The 5915-nt window shown below is 47.2% G+C and overlaps 1 non-coding gene across 1 annotated transcript; it reads left to right on the top strand.

Annotated features, from left to right (window-relative positions):
• Nucleotides 1-5617: 5617 nt before the first annotated feature.
• LOC131292040 (5.8S ribosomal RNA) lies at nucleotides 5618-5772 on the top strand. The gene has a single exon (XR_009189762.1). It is a non-coding gene; the product is annotated as a 5.8S ribosomal RNA (ribosomal RNA).
• The last annotated feature ends 143 nt before the right edge of the window (nucleotides 5773-5915 follow it).

Genomic DNA, 5915 nt, shown 5'->3' with positions numbered 1-5915 from the left:
AACCAATCGCGGGTTCTCCGTGTCATTGAGTTGAAGTCTGGATAATGATGCTGATCGTATGGTCTCGCACCGACGACAGATCTCGCAAATATCTGCCCTATCAACTATGGATGGTAGTATAGAGGACTACCATGGTTGCAACGGGTAACGGGGAATCAGGGTTCGATTCCGGAGAGGGAGCCTGAGAAATGGCTACCACATCCAAGGAAGGCAGCAGGCGCGTAAATTACCCAATCCCGGGACGGGGAGGTAGTGACGAGAAATAACAATATGAAACTCTTTAATGATGTTTCATAATTGGAATGAGTAGAGCATAAATCCTTCTACGAGGATCAAGTGGAGGGCAAGTCTGGTGCCAGCAGCCGCGGTAATTCCAGCTCCACTAGCGTATATTAAAATTGTTGCGGTTAAAACGTTCGAAGTTGATACTTGTCCAACACAGTCCGGCTCCGCCGACCCGGTCAACCCGTGGTCGGTGGGCCAAGTCGGAATCTGGTTGCGACTCAATGGTGTGGTAGGGCACCAAGTCTGTGTCATGGTGTGCCCTTCAACGGGTGCAAGTGTAACATAGAGCTCGACCGCTCACGTTTACCTTGAACAAATTAGAGTGCTTAAAGCAGGGTGCCCAAACGCCCTAGAATAATCTTGCATGGAATAATGGAATACGACCTTGGTCTAATCTTTCATTGGTTTGTACTCAGACCGGAGGTAATGATTAACAGAAGTAGTTGGGGACACTAGTATTACGGCGCGAGAGGTGAAATTCGTAGACCGTCGTAAGACTAACTAAAGCGAAGGCATTTGTCAAGGATGCTTTCTTTAATCAAGAACGAAAGTTAGAGGATCGAAGGCGATTAGATACCGCCCTAGTTCTAACCGTAAACGATGCCAACTAGCAATTGGGAGACGCTACAACCAGGTGCTCTCAGTAGCTTCCGGGAAACCAAAGTCAGGTTCCGGGGGAAGTATGGTTGCAAAGTTGAAACTTAAAGGAATTGACGGAAGGGCACCACAATGAAATGGAGCTTGCGGTTCAATTTGACTCAACACGGGAAAACTTACCAGGTCCGAACTTATGGAGGTGAGACAGATTAATAGCTCTTTCTCAAATTTAAGGGTAGTGGTGCATGGCCGTTCTTAGTTCGTGGATTGATTTGTCTGGTTAATTCCGATAACGAACGTGACTCACATATGCTAACTAGAACGCAGTCAGCGTTAATGCGTCGATGCCGATTGGAACGGGTTAGGACCTTTCGGTGGAGTATGACCTGACACCTTCGCTGTTCGTGTGCGCAAGTGCACTTACGGTACGCTGCTTAGCAGGACAATTTGTGTTTAGCAAAATGAGATCGAGCGATAACAGGTCCGTGATGCCCTTAGATGTTCTGGGCTACACGCGTGCTACAATGTGGGTAGCAGCGTGTCTCCTATTCCGAGAGGAACGGGAAATCACTCAAATACTCACTTAGTAGGGATTATGGATTGCAATGGTCCATATGAACTCGGAACTTCTAGTAAGTGCTGGTCATCAGCCAGCGTTGAATACGTCCCTGCCCTTTGTACACACCGCCCGTCGCTACTACCGATGGATTATTTAGTGAGGTCTTTGGAGATGATCGTTCGCTGGATCCTCGTGAACCGCGTCTGCTTTATCGAAGTTGACCGAACTTGATGATTTAGAGGAAGTAAAAGTCGTAACAAGGTTTCCGTAGGTGAACCTGCGGAAGGATCATTAGTGGCCAAGTGATCCTTCCAGAAGTCCGAACCTGCGGGTTGAGACTTCGGCACAAGTTGCCATATGATAATTGACGAAACACTATAGAAGTCCGAACCTGCGGGTTGAGACTTCGGCACAAGTTGCCATATGATAATTGACGAAACACTATAGAAGTCCGAACCTGCGGGTTGAGACTTAGGCACACGTTGCCTTATACATGACTTCGAACAAATACACAAGTCCGAACCTGCGGGTTGAGACTTAGGCACAAGTTGCCTTATACATGACTTCGAACAAATACACAAGTCCGAACCTGCGGGTTGAGAATTAGGCACAAGTTGCCATATGAAAGTTGACGAAACACTAACAAGTCCGAACCTGCGAGTTGAGACTTAGGCACACGTTGCCTTATACATGACTTCGAACAAATACACAAGTCCGAACTTGCGGGTTGAGACTTAGGCACAAGTTGCCTTATACATACATTGGCCAAATAAACAGAAGTCCGAACCTGCGGGTTGAGACTTAGGCACAAGTTGCCATATTATATTCGATCAAACACTAAGTAGTCCGAACCTGCGGGTTGAGACTCAAGACCGTAACAAGATGTCACTATACAAGTCCGAACCTAAGGGTTGAGACTTAATGCGATCTAGATACCAAGTTGACATCCAATACCTGTTGAGCAAAACCAAAGATTCCCTGTTCTCGAATGATTACACTATATAACAGGGAATCATGAAGAAATCAAGCAAGCGTGAAACAAAGTCATCACTTGGGCATGCTCGATAGCCAACCACATGACCTTAACCTAAGAGAGCATGCAAACCACATGATACCTATAAACGATTAACCCGCCCTAGTAGAATCGTTCACCAAGTGATGACTTCAGTATGGCTAAGAGAAAAACTTTTGAATGGGAAAAACTCTAAGTCCGAACCTCCGGGTTGAGACTTCCGCGTCGGAGGTGGGCGCACCTCCTATCCGAAAGATGGTGAATCAGGGGTGTTCGATCAGCAATGGTCGGATGCCCCGTCGTAGTCCAACTATGACAATCAAAGTCAAGACCTCCGGGTTGAGACTTTCCGCGAGTACAAGCATAAAGGAACACGGACCAAGCCGTACCGAGAGAATCGGTACTAGAGCCCTCGTGGTTCTACATTGAGAGAGCCCTCGTGGTTCTCATTAGGGGCTTTATGCAAGTCGTACTCAATACTGTGGTGTGAAGTATAAAGTATAGTCCTCCCCTGGTCCACACTGCTTCGGCGGTCCTGGGTAAGATAGTTAGTTCTAGCTTGCCCTATGTGGAAGAGGACTCAATACCCTACCTGTTGAGCTTGAAACAAAGTCATCACTTGGGCATGCTCATATTGCCATACTCAATTACATTATATTCGAATGAGCATGCAAGCGACCCTATATAGACCGAACCAAAACGATAGATACCGCCGTAGTTCACCCCCACCAAGTGATGACTTCAGTATGGCTAGTGTGTGAAGTATAAAGTATAGTCCTCCCCTGGTCCACACTGCTTCGGCGGTCCTGGGTAAGATAGTTAGTTCTAGCTTGCCCTATGTGGAAGAGGACACAATACTTAATACTTAGAGTACAAGCATAAAGGAACACGGACCAAGCCGTACCGAGAGAATCGGTACTAGAGCCCTCGCGGTTCTACATTGTGAGCCCTCGTGGTTCAAACTAGATACTTTATGCAAGGCGTACTCAAAACTGTGGTGTGAAGTATAAAGTATAGTCCTCATCTGGTCCACGCTGCTTCGGCGGTCCTGGGTAAGATAGTTAATTCTAGCTTGCCCTATGTGGAAGAGGACACAATACTTAATACTGTGGTGTAATGGACAAGGTATAGTCCTCCACTGGTCCACGCTGCTCCGGCGGTCCTGGGTAAGATAGTTCATTCTAGCTTGCCCTATGTGGAAGAGGACACAATACCCTACCTGTTGAGCTTGAAACAAAGTCATCACTTGGGCATGCTCATATTGCCATACAATATTCCATTATCTACTAATGAGCATGCAGCTATATGATTATAACCTGTAAACGATTACCCCGCCGTAGTTCAGCGCTTCAACCAAGTGAAGACTTCAGTATGGCTAGTGTGTGAAGTATAAAGTATAGTCCTCCCCTGGTCCACACTGCTTCGGCGGTCCTGGGTAAGATAGTTAGTTCTAGCTTGCCCTATGGTGGAAGAGGACACCATACTTAATACTGTGGTGTAATGAACAAAGTATAGTCCTCCACTGGTCCACGCTGCTTTGCAGTCCTGGGTAAGATAGTTAATTCTAGCTTGCCCTATGTGGAAGAGGGCATACAAGACAAAGTATAGTTCTCCCCTGGTCCACGCTGCTTCGGCGGTCCTGGGTAAGATAGTTAATTCTAGCTTGCCCTATGTGGAAGAGAGCATACATGAACCAAGAACGAAGGTTATGATCGAGGAATGATTCGACAACTAACCGATGGTATGAAATGTGAAGAATTCAAGCAAGCACACAATCAAGTCATCACTTGGGCATGCTCGATAGCCAACCTCATGACATTAACCTAGTAGAGCATGCGAAAACCAATATATATGTAAACGATGCCCCTCCCTAGTTCAGCGCTTCAACCAAGTGATGACTTCAGAATGGCTAAATCAAATCGGTTCAAAACATACCATCGGTACCCTATTGAAACACACAAGTCGATATCAAACCTCATGATTGTGTAGTCCTCCACTGGTCCACGCCGCTTCGGCGGTCCTGGGTAAGATAGTTCATTCTAGCTTGCCCTATGTGGAAGAGGGCACATTACTCAATACTGTGGTGTTATGAACAAAGTATAGTCCTCCACTGGTCCACGCTGCTCCGGCGGTCCTGGGTAAGATAGTTCATTCTAGCTTGCCCTATGTGGAAGAGGGCATACAAGACAAAGTATAGTTCTCCCCTGGTCCACGCTGCTTCGGCGGTCCTGGGTAAGATAGTTAATTCTAGCTTGCCCTATGTGGAAGAGAGCATACATGAACCAAGAACGAAGGTTATGATCGAGGAATGATTCGACAACTAACCGATGGTATGAAATGTGAAGAATTCAAGCAAGCACACAATCAAGTCATCACTTGGGCATGCTCGATAGCCAACCTCATGACATTAACCTAGTAGAGCATGCGAAAACCAATATATATGTAAACGATGCCTCCCTAGTTCAGCGCTTCAACCAAGTGATGACTTCAGAATGGCTAAATCAAATCGGTTCAAACCATACCATCGGTATCCTATTGAAACACCCAAGTCGATATCAAACCTCATGATTGTGTAGTCCTCCACTGGTCCACGCCGCTTCGGCCGTCCTGGGTAAAATGGAACATTCCAGCTTGCCCTATGTGGAAGAGGGCACATTACTCAATACTGTGGTGTGAAGTATAGAGTTCAGTTCTCCCCTGGTCCACGCTGCTTCGGCGGTCCTGGGTAAGATAGTTCATTCTAGCTTGCCCTATGTGGAAGAGGACACTTCATACTTCGTCTCTAAGCGGCGGCTTGACTCCTCCCTAAGGGGAACGGGTTTACGCGCACAGCGGCGGCTTACGCACTATGGCAGTCATGGATGCCTTACGTTTCTATGAAAAGTGTGTTCCTCCCCTGGTCCACGCTGCTTCGGCAGTCCTGGGTAAGATAGTTAGTTCTAGCTTGCCCTATGTGGAAGAGGACACGTAGACTTACTGTGGTGTGAAGTATAAGGTTCAGTTCTCCCCTGGTCCACGCCGCTTCGGCCGTCCTGGGTAAAATGGATTCATCCAGCTTGCCCTATGTGGAATGAGGACACTTTATGCTTCGTCTCTAAGCGGCGGCTTGCTCCTCCCTACGGGGAACGGGTATACGCGCACAGCGGCGGCTTACGCAAGTTAGTCACCCTCGGCAGTGGATCACTCGGCTCATGGATCGATGAAGACCGCAGCTAACTGCGCGTCATAATGTGAACTGCAGGACACATGAACATTGATAAGTTGAACGCATATTGCACGTCGTGGGAACCTACCATGATGTACAGATGACTGAGCGCTTATATTTGAGAAATGTATCGCATACATTTAACTACGCCGTGACACCCGTCACGAGACGTGCACCATGATGTTAACTAGGGTCGCGACGACCCGCTAGCATTAAAGAACCCGTGGTTTACAATATACTGGCATTGGAATTCGAAG

Source organism: Anopheles ziemanni (assembly GCF_943734765.1).
Source record: "Anopheles ziemanni chromosome X unlocalized genomic scaffold, idAnoZiCoDA_A2_x.2 X_unloc_26, whole genome shotgun sequence".
NCBI lineage: Eukaryota > Metazoa > Arthropoda > Insecta > Diptera > Culicidae > Anopheles > Anopheles ziemanni.
This window is presented reverse-complemented; position numbering and strand designations above follow the sequence as displayed.